At 38.2% G+C, this 19258-nt stretch overlaps 1 protein-coding gene and 1 long non-coding RNA gene across 8 annotated transcripts in view; one reads left to right on the top strand and one right to left on the bottom strand.

The window, feature by feature from the left end:
* The window catches only part of LOC135097080 (uncharacterized), a 46118-nt gene that overhangs the window by 17401 nt on the left and 9459 nt on the right, over nt 1–19258 (bottom strand). The gene's annotated exons all lie outside the window — the stretch shown is intronic.
* LOC135097077 (uncharacterized) lies at nt 5584–12480 on the top strand. The gene is made up of 2 exons (XR_010265364.1): nt 5584–6152; nt 6321–12480. It is a non-coding gene; the product is annotated as an uncharacterized LOC135097077 (long non-coding RNA).

The raw sequence follows: 19258 nt of genomic DNA, 5'->3' as shown, positions 1-19258 counted from the left end.
ATTTTTTTTTATTAGATTTTTGTTGCCCTTGGCCAGTATCCTTCCTACATAAAAAAAAAAAAAAAAAAGTCCAACAAATTTCAAGGCTTCATCAAGGTTGAAGTCAAGATTGAAGTCTGGTACTGTCTCATTGAGGGTGAAGGACGGAGAGTTAAGAGGAGACGCAGAGTCAAGGGTCACGTCTCCTCCGCTGATGTTTTTCTTAGGAGACAGTAAATGCTCACCTGCAAGCAAAGGATGAACAGTAATTACACAAATACTGTCAACACTCTTTCTGTTATTCTTGTAACAAATTTGATGTGCAAAGCTACAACCTATGATGCTGTGGTTTGTTTTTCTCATCACCAACTTGTAAGGGTCATCAGATAAACAATAACATATTGGTGCCTAAAACATTAAAGCTCTTATGATAAAATTTGATCCAAATATGCTTTAAAAATCTTACAATAAGAACTATTCATGAATAAATGATGAATATAGCTTGCCTGGTTTTCAACAACAGTTAATGCTTAAATATGTTATGTATATATACTAAAAAGAAAGCATACATGGTTATGTATATAAATAAACTGTAAAAACATATATCACATGGCAACCATTACAACTACATAAAGGATATAATGTTCCCTTCATGTTCAGAGCAATTATAGTCATCCATGAAACCTCAACCAAAACACTCACAATCTTCATCATTGAAAATATAAACAAAATGTGTCTATACACACACACACACACACACACACTACACATTATGTAAAGCAGTACACACCCTATATTTTCATCACAGCAGTAATTTCTCAGGACTCATAACTGTTCCTCAGTGTTACCAGTACCTCTAGTAATTTGTGATCCTTGATGGTGGGTGGAGGGAGGCCTCCTGCCTGGCCAGGAAGCATTAGTGAGCCTCCTGCCACCCAGGTGTACCTGCCCTCTGTCCCCACTCCTTCAATGATCCCATTATGATTAATGATTCCACTCTATGGCCACCACCAAGCCTAAATATTTTTCTTACTTGGAAAAAAAAAGCTCAAATCAATAAGCCTTCACTGAGCTACAGATCACCGTGGTCTAGATATATAACAGCCATTGGCAATTATTGCACAAAATACTGTAGCACACTACTGTACTTGCAGGGATAAAATAATATCCTTCAGTCTTGATATAAGCCAACTCTCAAAGTGCTACACCACAGCTACACAAGACATAACATTTTCCCAAAAATCTCTTGTCCTGTGTGTTGCTGCACTGCTGCCAAGAGTACACCACCTCACATGTGTGTCTTGTGAAGATAAGAAACCATGCTATCACTATACCATTAAATACTTACTCAGTCATAAGTCATAACAATGTGTGTGCAGCAGATTCCTCAATAACATTTCAAGGTTACTGACTACTGGCACAGTCCTTCATACAATGACACATACAAAAAGTTGCTAATGTAACCACAACAGGGTACTCATCTATTCACTTCACTGTGTTGTGAAAAGCCCTTTGATTACAAGATTATAACAAGAAACTTGCTGGAGTATTACACAGATCACTATCTCACAGTTCTTGAGCCACCAAACGCCATGCGAGCACCACTATATGACCACTGTGTTACCACCACTACCACCGCTGTCACAACCACCATTGCAACTACACATGGGGAGGAGGGGCAGAGCCTCACACCAGACAGGTGGTGCCTGATCAGCCAACCTACCAATATGGCTGTGCACCCAACAGGAAACTTGGCCAAATGGTGTAACAAAGGCCCTCCTCCAAGCCTGGGGGCCACTACACTTTCATGGGGGGGAACAGGAGGAGACCTAATGAGGGGGGAGAAGGAATATCACGAAGGGTTGGATTCGCAAGGGTTGACTAACGCCAGCCGGATATCCCATCACATAATGCTGCTGCCAATATCCCGCTGCGATGCCCGAAATGCACCCCCTCCCAGCATGGGCGCCACCAGGCCAACCCCTAATACAGTAAAATCCCTCTCATCCGGCATTCAAGTATCCGGCAGCTTCAAGTATCCGGCACATTTTTCCCCGAGCCTTAAAATCTATAAAAAAATCAATGTGTACTCATAAAATTGATAAAAATTCCCGCGTGAGGCATACTTTGTCCCCTCGCCACCAGAGCACACTGCTTCGCACCACCTGTGGTCCACTGCACTGTGTTTACTCAGTGACTCAGTCCCGCATGTGCACTGTTTATCACCTGACGCCTTCATCATACCTAAAGTTGTAGAAAAGAGGAAGCGTGTTGTGCTTACACTTAAGCAGAAGGTAGAAATTTGTCGATGATTAGAGAGAGGTGAAAGCAGACAGCAACTAATGGCAGAATATGGTGTGGGCTCATCAACTATTTATGACATTAAATCCCAAACGAAAAAGTTGCGGGATTACATGAAAGTCACCGACACCCCAAAGGCAGTGGAAAATCATCACACACTGCAGTATCATCATAATGAAATGATGGACAAAGTGTTATACGAGTGGTTCAGCTTGAAAAGATCAGAAGGAGTCACAATTACAGGCCCAATGCTACAACTGTGCTGGTGAGTGTGAGGTGGCAGCACAGGCAGCGACGCGCGGCACAGCGATCAGCTGATCTTTGTTATGGTAAGATGCGTGAGTGTAGGGTGGTGATTGTGGGCATAATTTCACTTCTATTCAAGTATCCGGCATGTCAGCGGTCCCATTGATGCCGGATAAGAGGGATTTTACTGTATCATTTTTTCCTTCAAACTCTACTAAGCAGTGGATATTTTTCATCACCTTTCATTCTCTTTCAGTTTCTGGCTCAAAGTTTCACTTAAACATTTCTCTAAGTCCGGATCTTAAATTTAGGGCAGGACAAAAATCATCATACATGTGGCAGCCCGGCCCACATTGTTCAGTGTAGTGGCAGACATTCCATAGCAGTGACTTTGACAGGTGAGATTAATGAAAGCAAATTTTCATAATTCGATAAGGTAAGAAATACCTCCTACAGAGTGTACACAACTTTAAGGGACCCTTGGAGGGAGGCAACCATACAAACATCTATAGGGCACATCCAGGCATCTCCCACCATAATCTCCAACTGTCCAATTGTCTCACAGAGGACAGCCAGACCCGCCTCCCCAGAACTCGATTAGTCCCTATATGGGAGGCAGCTACGGCCCCTCTCCAAAGGCTGATCACCTCTAAGCCAATGTTACACACCACATTCAGCTCACTTCTACAGCATCACCTCCACCTCCGTGCTGTAGCTCTATGGCCACTGGGGAAAAGTAACTCAAGGAATGAATAAAGAGTAGCTGCCATTGTTTCTTATAGAGCCTTATGTAGGGAAAATTATTTTATATCTATTAAGATATTGGCTATTCTTCAGTGTTTTGAAAAAGCATGCAATATTGACATTCAACATTTTTTTTTTATCTTTTTAGTAGTACAGGTAGGCAGATATTTAGAAGCAGACAGAAAGACAGATAGGGAGAAACAGAAACAGATGGAAAGACAGAAAAAATAAATTGTTAAAATAAACAGATGGACAGATCAACCATATGAAAGCACTCTTAACAAAATCTCTAAAAAAAAAATAGAGTACAAAAAAACAGGAGGAAGCAACACTGAGGAGACCCCTACAAGCCCACAACAGTCTACCAACCCTCCTCCTTCCTCTGGTCATAAAGGTTACCAGAGATATAAGCCACCATCAGGGGTACACAATGCTCAGCCACCTCACATAATGTATGTGGGCTTTCTGCATTTTCCTTGCCCTTTACACAGATTAAAGTATGACATTATACTTGACAATTTCCATGGCAGTAACCTCAGTAACCTTCTCAAACACTTCATAGTATTTACAGTAAGTTTAAAAGTAAGGCTAGTAATAATATTTTATATCAGATATAGAATCTACCAGATAGGCATTCACAGGAATAGGCCTGGTAGGCTTCTTATAATGCTGTTTTATATCTGATATAGTAAGCAGTTGGAAAGAAATTACATATAATGGCCATTAGATGAATTTCAGCTTACCTACTTGTGACAATATTTCTTTCATGGCAAAATTGAAGCTTGCACCACAAACCTCAAGTAAATATCATCCTAAAGTCTCCTTTAGGAAACAAATAAATATGGATTTGTCTTTGAAAAGGAAATTACTTTTTGCTTTGTCAGAGCTGCTCTCAGAGATGGGAAGACCAGCATGAGGGTAATGGTCACAACCAGCAGGATGTCCTTGCTTCCCCACCCTGCCCTCTCTACCTGCCCTTGCTCCTTATCTTCCCCACCTGCCAATGCTTCCCTCCCCTTGTCTCCCACCTTCACCCACACACCCAACATTAATGAGTTTTTAATACTGTGAATCTTTAAACTCTTATATATGCATATTATTATGAATATTCTTGTCTTCTTTCAACCACTCATTAGCTCCAGTATTAATGAGTTTTTAATATTATGAATCTGTGACCTTTCAGCAAATGCATACACTAAGTATCAGTGAATGTACCTATGTTTCCATTACTAAAGATCCTTTTTATAGATCATTTTGAATAATTTCCAATACAAAGCTATTTTCACATATTTTCTATTGAACAATTACATAATACAGGACCAGTTTTGAATGGGAAGCATTTGCAATAAAAGTGATATAACATTGGTTATCTATTACATAATCTTTGCTATACAAAAATAATTGCTGAAGAATAAACAGTACTGTCCCTAAATTATCTTGCTGTCCCTACAGATGACTGCCAACCAACTGCCATGTAATTACACCTCCTGACAATCTTCCATCTCCTTAATGCATCTCTTATCACACTCATCTCCCACCCCACTCCACTCCTTCTTTCCCTCCATCAATCAGTGACGGTACAGGTGCTGGCCTCCTGTCACCACCCTTTTTGCATGGCTACAAGTGTCTTCCACCCCAACCCTTTCCATTAACACACACCCTACACATCCTCCTGCACTTGCCCTCATCACCCAGCATCTCCTCACACCTACTTACTTTACTGGTACAATAACTCATACATTATTAAATGGTAATATTACATAAAAGTAGTGATGAAGAGTAACACTGCATTATAATTCAGTCAAAGCATTTTATTTTATTGTGTTATTTAACATATTTTTGGGCAAATACTTTGGCGATGAACTATGAATATGTTAACATAAGAACATAAGAAAACAAGGGAAGCAGCAAAAAATCAGGTCTGCACATGGCAGTCCATATATGAAACATTCCTAAATATTCCCACCTATCACCCTCATTCACAGCATGTTGCTTGCCTGGCCCAGAACTCACTAATTCCTTCATTCATACCTGCAGAAGCGTTGGCCTCCCATCATCATACAAATACATGGAGGTGTTAAAAGGCTACCTAACACAAGTGTGCCATATTAAGGCAGTGTGACAGTCCTACACTTCATTCTGGGAGTCAGGATGATGCAGGGAAAACAACCATGACAAGAAGGACTGAGCATGACAATTCAGGATGGTGCTGGTATCCAAAATATTGGTGACTTGTCAGTTTTGAGCACGGATTGAGCATAACACAAGTAGCACACTCCATGATTCATTGAAACACTTGCTGTATATATATTGTAATATGATTCTCATCATATTAGAATTATAATGTCAATGTTGGCACCTTTGAATGTGGAGCGGGCAGTGTGTGTCGCTGTCATTGGTTGGAAAGAGGTGTAGACACGGGTTGTATTCCAGTTACTGTATAATTGTTATTGGCATATATGACAAGAATTGTAATTATTATTGAGATACATATATTGTTTTCTTACTTATTAACAAGTTTGGTATTGGTTAGTAATGTGTATTTGTTTGTCAAGAGGAAGTTTTCTTTTAGGGTCTGTGTATGTAACACGGATATATATTATACCGCACTCAGGGTGTAGGGGGAAGGTAGGCAGAGGTACAGTTGGTGCCTGTCAGGGGTGAGTGGCGGTTGTTTGACTGAGGTGAGTTTTGTGATAACATTATTTCTCTGATTTGTTTGACTTATGTTATGCCGCTGATTGTGCATATTGGTTGGTGTTATATTGAATGCGGTGCTGATAGGAGGATTTGATTAAGTGTAACTTTGCAGCATAGTTGGGGTAATGCTGTAATCAGACATATGGTGAAGTCTGCCTTGGCTGATGATGGGCGGTCATTTTGTGAGTACTATTTTATATGTATCGTGTGTCATTGCAATAGTGAATAATAGAATGGGATATGTGTTCATCTTATGTTATTCTTCTGTTTACTGGGTGAAGTTACAAGATATTGAAGGGAGTTACATGATATTGAGGTATGCTGTGTTTATGTTGACATTAAATTTGCAGGCTGAATCAATCAATAAATCAAGATACAGCAAGTCAGCCCAATCATAGTCATTATCCTACACTACAATTCAGCAAAATTCGCAGAGCAGCCATGGATGACTTGAAAAGGGAACGTGCTAATGCCAAGAGGAGATTCACCAGGAAGGTGGGACTCTTCAAGGATGCACACAAGAGAGGAGACTCCACAGCAACCCTACAAGTATTGTATAGTGAAGTTTGTGATTCTTTCAAAGTAGTGGATGTGGTGAATGAGAAAATTATTGACCTTTTAGATGGTAGTTCATCTTGCCAAGAGTATGAAGACTATATCATGGAATTGGAAACTATAAAGTGCACTCTTCTTGAGACATTAAAAGAAAAACCTAAGGCTGTACTTGCCATGAAAAAAATTGAGCCTCCTAAATTTGGTGGATCTGTAAGGTCATTTCCCTCATTTATTAGGGATTATACAAGACTGGTTGAATCACAACATGGTGAGGATCCCTATGTACTCAGAATGTCACTAGAGGGGGAACCCAGGAGACTTGTAGAAGATTTAAATGATTACAAAAGAATGTGGGAGAGATTGAATGAAACATATGGTCATGAAGGAAAGTTAATTGATTCAATCTTGGGAGACATTAGGTCATATAAGCCAATAAGTGAAGGTGATGATAAACGGTTAATCAAGCTAATCAATACTGTAGAAAAGGTATGGTTAGATGTAAGCAACTTGAACCTAACAAAGGAGTTGGAGAATGTTACTGTCCTGACTCAAGTAGAAAAATTGTTACCCTCTATGTTGAAAAAGGAATGGGCTAGTAAAGTACAACAAGTGAAGACTGACAAGTTTAAAGAGTTGGTTGCATTCTTAACAGAGCATCGAAAAGCTTTAGAATACTTACAAGATGAGTCAAGACTTGGTGCGTCAAAGGTAACGGTGCATACCACTGATGTATCAAACACAAAAGAAAATGACTTATTAGAAGTCATAAAACTGTTAGCTGTGGGACAAGAGAAACTACAAAACCAGATGTCAGAGTGTTTAACTAATATAGCTCAAGTAGCAGATGGAAGATATTGCAGTAGGAATTACACATCAAAAGTTAATGGTGATCAGAAGGAGAAGTATTGTCTTGTTCATGATAGTGAATCTCATCACTTACAGGATTGTATGACATTTAAGCAATGGACAGCTGAAAATCAAATGGATTTTTTAAAGCAAAATAGAATTTGTTTTGCATGTCTCAAAAGAGGGCACCTATCTAGGGATTGTGATAAGCAAATGCCTTGTAGAGTAAAGGTAAAGGGAGACATTTGTGGTAAGCACCACCATTCAATTTTGCACCCTATATTTAGCAGTCCTTATACTTCTACAATGGATGTTATGAGTAACCATTTGACAAAGAAAGGTGCATTTTTGATGACTGGGTTTGTGGATAGTGGAGGTGTTTCTGTTCCCACATTATATGATGCAGGAAGTAACATCAGTCTGATCACTTTTAGAATGGCAAAGCAACTAGGACTCAAAGGTACTCCTATACAGCTTTCAGTGACAAAGGTCGGTGACCACACAGAAGAATTGGATAGTTTTGTTTATAAGATGTCCTTGAGGGATCAAACAGGGAAGGAAAAATTTGTTGAAGTTTGTGGAATTTCCGAAATAACTGGTGCTCATCAACAGGTGAATTTATCGGAAATTGCTAAGAAATTTGAAGTGCAAGAAAAGGATATCCAAAGGCCTGAAGGGCGTATAGAACTACTAATAGGATCTGATCACTGTACTTTAATGCCACAAGTTAAAAAAACCATAGATAATGTTCAGTTAATGTCAAATGAGTTTGGTTTCTGTATCAGAGGTAGATTGGATGACAAAGGAAAGGGACATAGCTATTGCGTGCAAATTAATCACGTGAGTTGTAATGACACCACAGATTGGCATTTCAGGACTAAACCTAATGTGGGCAAGTTGATAGAAAATTATTTTTTGAATGAAAGCTTAGGAACAGAATGCAATCCTAAGTGTGGAGGCTGCAAATGTGGAAAATGCTCAACCAAGGGAAATTTAACCATTAAGGAAGAAAGAGAGAAGAAACTTATTGAAGATGGATTAACTTATGATGCGAAACATCAGTGCTGGATAGCTAAGTATCCTTGGATTTATGATCCGGCTAAACTACCTGATAATTATCCTATGGCATTTGCTAGATTAAAGGCCACTGAACAGAGATTAATGAAGATGGGGTCGACCCAGTGTGTAAAGTATCAAGAACAAATAAAAGACATGTTGGATAGAGGAGTAGCGGAGAAATTATCAAAGGAGGAAGTAATGACTTACAAGGGTCCAAAGTTTTATCTACCCCATCACGAAGTTTACAAGGTAGACTCCATTTCAACCCCAGTAAGGATAGTGTTTAATGCAGCAGCATCCTACAAAGGGATCTCTCTCAATGACATGCTTGCAAAGGGGCCAGATGTGATAAACAACTTAATTGGAATCTTGCTGAGATTCAGAGAGGAGGAGATTGGTATGGTTGGAGATATTAGAAAAATGTATCATACTGTAAAGCTTTCAGATGAAGATATGCACACTCACAGATTTTTATGGAGGAACTTTCAACTAGAGAGAGAACCCTCACACTATAAATTGAAGACGGTAACATTTGGAGACAAACCTTCTGGGCCGATAGCAATGTTGGCTCTTCGTAAAACAGCAGAAATGAATTGTGACTTCCCATTAGCCTCTAAAATGATTGTAGAGGATTCCTATGTTGACGATATCATAAGTAGTGTTGGTTCAACGAATCATGCAATGGAAAGAATCAAAGAAGTGGAGGAAGTTTTAAGACCAGGAGGTTTTCAGATTAAATATTGGATTCTCTCTGGAGAGGATAACAGAAATGATGCCATAATCTCGAACACTGATCAAGAAAAGGTTTTAGGGTTAGAATGGAAACCCAAACAAGATGTATTTTCATTTAAAGTTAAACTCAACTTCTCGAAAAGAACAAGAGAGGGCAGGACAGAACCAAATGTGAGCTATGGTGACTTTGAAAGCCGTATCCCGTGTATGTTGACTAAAAGAACTGTACTGTCGCAGTTTGCTACACTCTATGATCCTCTGGGACTGTTAACACCATTCACACTGAAAACCAAGTTAATGATTCGCTCCATTATACTAGAAGCTAATGAAAACAAATCTAAGGGATGGGATGAGCCTATCAGTGGAACTTTGTATTTAGAAGCAGTGGATTTATTTCGGGAAATGCTTGAAATTGAAAAACTTACTTTTGGAAGATGCTTAAGGACTACAGATGTGACTACAGATCCAGAGTTAATTATCTTTTGTGATAGTAGCATGAAAGCATATGGAGCTGTAGCTTACATTAGGTGGAAGAAGCAGAATGGCACATATTGTGTAAAACTCTTATGTTCAAAGAATAGAATTGCTCCTATGAGGCAAATCAATATACCTAGACTGGAATTGTGTGCTGCAGTTTTGGCAAGCAGATTGAGAGTATCCATTGAAGGAGAAATGAGATACAACTATTCTAGGATAATCCACATCACAGATAGTGAGATTGTAAGGGCACAAATCCAAAAGGAATCACATAGATTTAACACCTTTGTTGGAAGTAGAGTTGCAGAGATTCAATCAAAGACAGAGCCCATAGAATGGTATTGGGTATCTTCTAAGGAAAACAATGCTGATTTAACCACCAGGGAATGCAGTCCCTTAGAGTTAGGGACAGGATCTGTATGGCAAAGTGGTCCACAATTTCTCTATTGTGACTTCTCAGAATGGCCAGTTAAACAGAATACAGTGTCTGATCTCCCTGATACTGTGTTTGCAAAGGTAACCATGAACTCAGGAGAGATTACTACACCTAATGAGTTAATCAACATCCAAAATTTCAGCAATTTGAAACGGCTTTTGTCGGTAATGGCTCGAGTCATAAATGTAGTAAGAAAGAGATCATTTAAAGCTATAATATGTGATCCTAATGCAGAGGATATACAGAGAGCAGAATTATTTCTTGTTAAGAACGCTCAAACAAGCCTGCCACAAGACTGGGAAAAGAAATATAAACGTCTAGGACCAAGGATGAGAGAAGATGGCATTATCACTGTGGGAAGTCGAATGTCAAAATGGGTAAAAGACAATTGGAATTGTGATCAGTTCATGTTACTCCCATCAAAGCATCCATTTTCTGAACTGTATCTGTCCCACATACACAAGGAAGATCATAGTGGAATAGAAGCGGGCCTTGCTAGAGCTCAAGTGAAATACTGGGTATTAGGTGCGAGGAAGACAATGAAATCTATTAGAAAACAATGTGTAACTTGCCATAGAATAGATAAGATCTGCACATCCCAGTGTATGGGTGAACTACCTAAGGAAAGACTAGAGCCATGTCCACCATTTTACAATGTAAGTGTTGACCTGTTCGGTCCTCTTTGGGTTTGTGATACGGTGAAAAGAAGAGTGAAAAGAAAAACGTTTGGAGTAATTTTCAATTGCATGACAACAAGGGCTGTACATTTAGACCTTTCCGAAGGTTATGATACTCAAAACTTTCTTACTGTATTGAAGAGATTCACTTGTCTTAGAGGATTTCCCAAAAAATTATATTCAGATAATGGTACACAGTTAGTGTATGCAAACAAGGAATTGAGAGATATGGTTACTCGGTGGAATAAGCATGAAGTGTTCAATTTTGGAAAATTTAATGGTTTAATCTGGGTATTCAATAGATCAGCAGATGCCCCTTGGGAAAATTCTTGCAGAGAAGCGTTAATTAGATTAGTCAAGAGATCTCTCACTAGAATCATAGGTGAATCAGTCATATCCTTTGGAGAACTACAGTCTGTTATGTATGAGGTGGCCAATGTATTGAATGAACGGCCTATCGGGTTCAAACCAGGTGAAGATTTTGATGAAGGGACTGTATTGAGACCTAATGACTTACTACTGGGTCGATCTACCATTGATGCTCCTTGTGGATTTTGGAATGAACGGGGAGAAGTAAGTAGATCATATGCATTTAAGATTAAGGTCATTGATTTATTTTGGAAAAATTGGATGAAGAACTACTTTCCTACTCTAATTGTACGCCAAAAGTGGCATGTGAGTGTAAGAAATGTTCGGAAGGGTGACATTGTACTTGTTAATGATCATAATGTATTAAGAGGAGAATGGAAGTTAGCGGAAGTTGTAGAAGGTATACCAGGAAGGGATGGAAAGATCAGAGATGTGTTGTTGAGGTATAAAATTAATGAACCAGGAAAACAGTACAGGGGCCAACATGACAAGCAAATGGTAAGATCAGTACATAGACTGGTGGTGTTGCTCCCAGTCGATCAACAATAGAAGTATAGAAGCCTTTGATTTGTGGTGGGGGGAGTGTAATATGATTCTCATCATATTAGAATTATAATGTCAATGTTGGCACCTTTGAATGTGGAGCGGGCAGTGTGTGTCGCTGTCATTGGTTGGAAAGAGGTGTAGACACGGGTTGTATTCCAGTTACTGTATAATTGTTATTGGCATATATGACAAGAATTGTAATTATTATTGAGATACATATATTGTTTTCTTACTTATTAACAAGTTTGGTATTGGTTAGTAATGTGTATTTGTTTGTCAAGAGGAAGTTTTCTTTTAGGGTCTGTGTATGTAACACGGATATATATTATACCGCACTCAGGGTGTAGGGGGAAGGTAGGCAGAGGTACAGTTGGTGCCTGTCAGGGGTGAGTGGCGGTTGTTTGACTGAGGTGAGTTTTGTGATAACATTATTTCTCTGATTTGTTTGACTTATGTTATGCCGCTGATTGTGCATATTGGTTGGTGTTATATTGAATGCGGTGCTGATAGGAGGATTTGATTAAGTGTAACTTTGCAGCATAGTTGGGGTAATGCTGTAATCAGACATATGGTGAAGTCTGCCTTGGCTGATGATGGGCGGTCATTTTGTGAGTACTATTTTATATGTATCGTGTGTCATTGCAATAGTGAATAATAGAATGGGATATGTGTTCATCTTATGTTATTCTTCTGTTTACTGGGTGAAGTTACAAGATATTGAAGGGAGTTACATGATATTGAGGTATGCTGTGTTTATGTTGACATTAAATTTGCAGGCTGAATCAATCAATAAATCAAGATACAGCAAGTCAGCCCAATCATAGTCATTATCCTACACTACATATATATATATATATATATTATATATATATATATATATATATATATATATATATATATATATATATATATATATATATATATATATATATATATATATATATATATATATATATATATATATATATATATATATATATATATATATATATATATATATATATATATATATATATATATATATATATATATATATATATATATATATATATATATATATATATATATATATATATATGTATATATATATATATATATTGCTACTTCATTTTAAACTGAGGAGTACGACCAGTATATCATTTACCTACTAGCATCAGTCAACTCTTATAGCATTTACCTTTGCATATTTAGTATTTACCATTCCTTTTCTCTCTAATGACTAAAGGAGATTCAATGAAGACTTTTTTAAACCTGCTTCATTGCTATTTTTAAAAAAAGCTCAACAGAAAAAAGAGCTTCAGTCAGATTATCTAACAGATCTGAATTACGAGCTGACTCATTTAACTCTTTCTTACAAATAATAATGAATCTTATGGCCATAACAATTTTTGTGTGTTTAATTTCTCCCAACATCAACAGTAAACAACTAACTCATAAGCCCACAACTCTCATCTTCATGTATGTTAATCTTCACACTAACAGTTTGCTGAGATGGAATGATTTATGCTTCCAAGGCAATTTAGTGAGCATAATCTAATCTTAGTTCCCAAGTGACTGATGTGAGTAACAAGATGAAATATCAAGACTTGCAAAGACATGATAAAGGTTATCAGGTAGCAATTTAGTTAACATGTCTAGTCCTAGTTCCCCTGTGATTTCTATGACCAAAAAGATGAAAAATTACAACTTGTGATGAGACAGTAAACACCAACAAGTAGCAATTTAGTGAACATATCTAATCTTAGTTCCTAAATAATTTATGAGTAAAAAGATTAAAAAGTAAGACAAGTAGCAATTTAGTTAACATATATATATATATATATATATATATATATATATATATATATATATATATATATATATATATATATATATATATATATATATATAATATTAATTTCCACATGACCCATACAAGTAAAAAAGATGAAAATTAAGGCTTATGCAAAGACAGTAACAAGAGTATGACATATTATATTCTTCAAAACCATATTGTGTTGCATCAATAAAATAGTATAATTAAGAAATAACTTCTTTCATCTATTGCATATTCAACATGAGTATGACACATTTATATTCCCCCCCAAAAAAAAAAAATAAATAAATAAACAAAATATAAAAAAGACTGTAACTCACCAATAAATTAACATTAGAAAATGAATTTTTACAGAAGTGATGCCATATGATCTGTAAAAATAGCTGACTTCATCCTATAAGGGTTCACCTCATTTAGTGGCTAATTCAAGCTCTTTGTTCTGGGAGGAGTTGTGGTAAATGTGAGGGTGTGCACAAGGTCACTTTCAACAGAGGTGATCTGTATGGGTGACACAACCCTCAAGAGCTTGGAGAGTTTCACCTTTAAGACAGCCAGTTATACACCTCTTTCTTGTCTTAGGGTTCCAACACAGTAACTTTGCCAAATCATGAAAAAAATGTACTGAAAAAAAAAAAAAAAAAAAAAAAAAAAAAATGCAACTAATCTGCATGTTTAGGACAGCAAGGAGCTATCTGGTGTCCACACCACCACAGCACTCAATCCTTACCTACACACACACACACACACACACACACACACACATAAAACTTTACTAGTCTGAAATAAGAGACAAATATATACAATACATAAACTCTTCAATTTTCCATTAGATTTATAAAGTACAGTATCTGATATGGTGCAATTTGCTGGAGAAATAAGAGAGAGAGAGAGAGAGAGAGAGAGAGAGAGAGAGAGAGAGAGAGAGAGAGAGAGAGAGAGAGAGAGAGAGAGAGAGAGAGAGAGAGAGAGAGAGAGAGAGAGAGAGAGAGAGAGAGAGAGAGAGAGAGAGAGGTGGGGGGGGAGTTGGCAGACTACTGAGAGACAGAGGCAGGCAGACAGGAGGATGAAAGTAGAAAGATGCAAGACAACACAAGTGAGCATGGGACCAAGAAGACTGGTGGTGGTAAAAGTCCCTGAGTCTAGGCAGCTGAGAGTCCTGCTGGGAGCCTGATGTCCCTCCCTTGGCCCACTCATCAAGACACACGCACACACACTCACACACACACACACACACACACACACACACACACACACACACACACACACACACACAAAGTACCAAAGGAATGGAAGAGAGCAAATATAGTACCGTTATACAAAGGAGGTAATAAAATGGAACCACTGAATTACAGACCAGTCTCACTCACGAGTATTGTAAGTAAACTCTGTGAAATAGTCATTAAAAACAGATGGGTGCAATATCTTGAACAAGAAAATATAATAACAGAAAAACAATTCGGTTTCAGGAAAGAGAGATCTTGCGTAACAAACTTACTGAGCTTTTATACAAGAGTAATAGATAAACTACAAGAGAGAGATGGTTGGGTTGATGCAGTCTATTTAGATCTGAAAAAAGCTTCTGATACAGTTCCACATAAAAGTCTCGTATGGAAACTGGAACATCGAGGAGGGCTAAAAGGAAAAATACTTAAGTGGATGAAGGATTATCTCCAAGGTAGGGAAATGAGCACAGTAATCAGAGATAATAAATCAAGTTGGTACGAAGTAACAAGCGGAGTACCACAAGGGTCTGTGTTGGCACCTATAATGTTTCAGGTCTATATAAATGATATGACTGTGGGTTTAAATAGCTACATTAACATGTTTGCAGATGATGCAAAATTGATGAAAGTAATAAAGAACCAAGAGGATTGTGAGGAACTACAGAGGGATATTGATAGAATTTATGAATGGAGTAAACGATGGAAATTAGAATTCAATATAAAAAAGTGCCATGTAATGGAGATGGGAAGAAGTAAAAGAAGACCTTCATGGGAGTATAAGATGGGAGGAATCACAATACGAAAGAGCAAAGAAGAAAAAGACTTGGGAGTAATAATTCAAGACATGCTATCACCAGAAAAACACATCAATGGAATATTTGGCTCTACATATAATTTGCTAGCAAATATCAGGGTGGCATTTAATTACCTAGACAAAGAAATGATGAAGAAAATCATAACACACATGATACGCCCCAAACTGGAATACGCAGCAGTGGTATAGTCTCCACACAAGAAGAAAGATATAAGGAAATTGGAAAGAATACAAAGAACAGCTACGAAAATGATACCTGAATTGGAAGACCTAAGTTACGAGGAAAGACTGGAAGAAATTGGATTACCAACACTGCAAGAAAGAAGGGAAAGAGGAGACCTGATAACAATGTTCAAATTAGTAAATGGCATGGAGAAGATAGACAGAGATGACCTAGTTGTAAAAGTGGAGGAAGGAGATAGACGTACAAGGGGACATATGAAGAAATTAAAGAAGAGTCATTGTTTGGGAGATATTAAGAAATACAGCTTTCCGCATCGAACGGTTGAAATATGGAATAACTTAAAAGAAGAGGTAGTTGCGGCAAAGAGTGTGCACATGTTTAAAGAAAAATTGGACAAATTCGGGTATGGAGACAGGACTAATTGAGCTTTGGCTCGGACCCTGTATTATACAACTAGGTAAATATACACACACACACACACACACACACACACACACACACACACACACACACACACACACACACACACACACACACACACACATTATTGCAAGAACGAAGGCTTCATATTTGAGAGAATCCAAGAAAAGCCGAGGATGGCGAGATGCTTGAATGATATAACAAATACAGCTTCTCACAAAGAAATGTTAATATATCTGGAGGAGTAGAGTAGAAGAGGAGATAATAATGGGGACATGAAAAAAGAATAACTATAAATACAGACACAAAAGTGACTCAAACTTTGCATATTACTGCAACTAAATAAAAAAAAATATGAATTCTTAGCAGTTATCAGGGAACATATATCATACCAAGAAGACATCACACCTTCCTGTACAATCCTACTTACTGCAGTATAAAACTTCAACTAAATGTATTCTCCTTGCCTTTCAAGATGCCACTTCAAGATGAAAAAAATACCCACCTTTCATCCACTAATTTATTTAACTATCTCTTTTAACAACAATATTACTCATTATCTTATATTTCTAGAGTTAAGTAAGCAATATGGTGTAGTAGCAATAAGCTCCCATCATGACTTGTGTGGGAATTGCTGAGTGAACTTTACCATTCCCTCCCCCACCAACGAAAAGATGGTCACATTCCTTAAGGTGGCTCCCTACTACCCGTGAGCCTCTGTGGCTATGGGTATAAAATCCAAAATCCATTAATCATAGGCCACAAAATTCTGACCACCTACTACAACCACAGTCTTTGTCTCCCTGGTGACTACCTTCCTTCCCCTACAACCTTCTCTCATGATCAAATACTGTGCACAACATTCTTATAATATATGATGAAGCTTTCTATCCTTCAGCATGCTACCTTTTGGGGGAAAACTAATAATTCATGTGCACAACATTTTTATAATCTATGATGAAGCTCTCTGTCCTTCAGCCTTTTTAGTGAAGATTTTACTTATTCATTACACACAAGTTAAAGGCCATGATGAAAAATACAAATAAGTACAGAAATACAAGGCACAAATTTAAGAATGCAAGACAAGAATGCATAGGAAATGCACATAATTGAAAACTTTAAGAAGAAATTCCTTTCTTGTCAAGCCCAAGTGAAGACAGAGCAAATAGTAGAGAAAAATATTACCACCACCTTTTGCTTCTGCCATTGTCCCACCTCTTCCCAACATGACTGAAATGGCTCCAAATAATGGCTAATGTAAGGACAAAGTGACAGGTGGGAGGAGCAAGGCAGGGTCCTAATGACGCGCTGCCACACACCCACATTGCCCCCTCAGCCCAACCTTCCACACACAGCCTTATCATCATCCTTTCCTCAACACATCCATTGTCTTTCGCATCCCAGAGTAGGCTACACTGAGAGCTTAACCAATGTACCCTGTGTCTGTCAGAAATGGAAAGATAATAGTGGCCAGACACACTCTCTTTCCACAGTCTTACCATCATCCTTTCCTCAACGTAATGTCCTCAAACATAATGTCCTCTGTAATTACGCCCAATCACAAAGAGCGGTTTTATATGCACTTTTTTTCTTCTTTTACTAACATTTTTTTTTTTTTTTTTATGTAGGAAGGATACTGGCCAAGGGCAACAAAAATCTAATAAAAAAATGCCCACTGAAATGCCAGTCCCATAAAAGGGTCAAAGCAGTGGTCAAAAATTGGTGGATAAGTGTCTTGAAACCTCCCTCTTGAAGGAATTCAAGTCGTAGGAAGGTGGAAATACAGAAGCAGGCAGGGAGTTCCAGAGTTTACCAGAGAAAGGGATGAATGACTGAGAATACTGGTTAACTCTTGCGTTAGAGAGGTGGACAGAATAGGGGTGAGAGAAAGAAGAAAGTCTTGTGCAGCGAGACCGCGGAAGGAGGGGAGGCATGCAGTTAGCAAGATCAAAAGAGCAGTAAGCATGAAAATAGCGGTAGAAGACAGCTAGATATGCAACATTGCGGCGGTAAGAGAGAGGCTGAAGACAGTCAGTTAGAGGAGAGGGGTTGATGAGACGAAAAGCTTTTGATTCCACCCTGTCTAGAAGAGCAGTATGAGTGGAACCCCCCAGACATGTGAAGCATATTCCATACATGGATGGATAAGGCCCTTGTACAGAGTTAGCAGCTGAGGGGGTGAGAAAAACTGGCGGAGACGTCTCAGAACACCTAACTTCATAGAAGCTGTTTTAGCTAGAGATGAGATGTGAAGTTTCCAGTTCAGATTATAAGTAAAGGACAGACCGAGGATGTTCAGTGTAGAAGAGGGGGACAGTTGAGTGTCATTGAAGAAGAGGGGATAGTTGTCTGGAAGGTTGTGTCGAGTTGATAGATGGAAGAATTGAGTTTTTGAGGCATTGAACAATACCAAGTTTGCTCTGCCCCAATCAGAAATTTTAGAAAGATCAGAAGTCAGGCGTTCTGTGGCTTCCCTGCGTGATATGTTTACCTCCTGAAAGGTTGGACGTCTATGAAAAGACTTGGAAAAGTGCAGGGTGGTATCATCAGCGTAGGAGTGGATAGGACAAGAAGTTTGGTTTAGAAGATCATTAATGAATAATAAGAAGAGAGTGAGTGACAGGACAGAACCCTGAGGAACACCACTGTTAATAGATTTAGGAGAAGAACAGTGACCATCTACCACAGCAGCAATAGAACGGTCAAAAAGAAAACTTGAGATGAAGTTACAGAGAGAAGGATAGAAACCGTAAGAGGGTAGTTTGGAAATCAAAGCTTTGTGCCAGACTCTATCAAAGGCTTTTGATATGTCCAAGGCAACAGCAAAAGTTTCACCAAAATCTCTAAAAGAGGATGACCAAGACTCAGTAAGGAAAGCTAGAAGATCACCAGTAGAGCGGCCTTGACGGAACCCATACTGGCAATCAGATAGAAGGTTGTGAAGTGATAGATGTTTAAGAATCTTCCTGTTGAGGATAGATTCAAAAACTTTAGATAAGCAGGAAATTAAAGCAATAGGATGGTAGTTTGAGGGATTAGAGCGGTCACCATTTTTAGGAACAGGTTGAATGTAGGCAAACTTCCAGCAAGAAGGAAAGGTAGATGTTGACAGACAGAGCTGAAAGAGTTTGACT

This window comes from Scylla paramamosain, unplaced genomic scaffold (genome assembly GCF_035594125.1).
Source record: "Scylla paramamosain isolate STU-SP2022 unplaced genomic scaffold, ASM3559412v1 Contig11, whole genome shotgun sequence".
In the NCBI taxonomy this organism is placed as follows: Eukaryota; Metazoa; Arthropoda; class Malacostraca; order Decapoda; family Portunidae; genus Scylla; species Scylla paramamosain.
The sequence above is the reverse complement of the archived record's forward strand: the minus strand, read 5'-3'. Positions and strand labels throughout refer to the sequence as shown.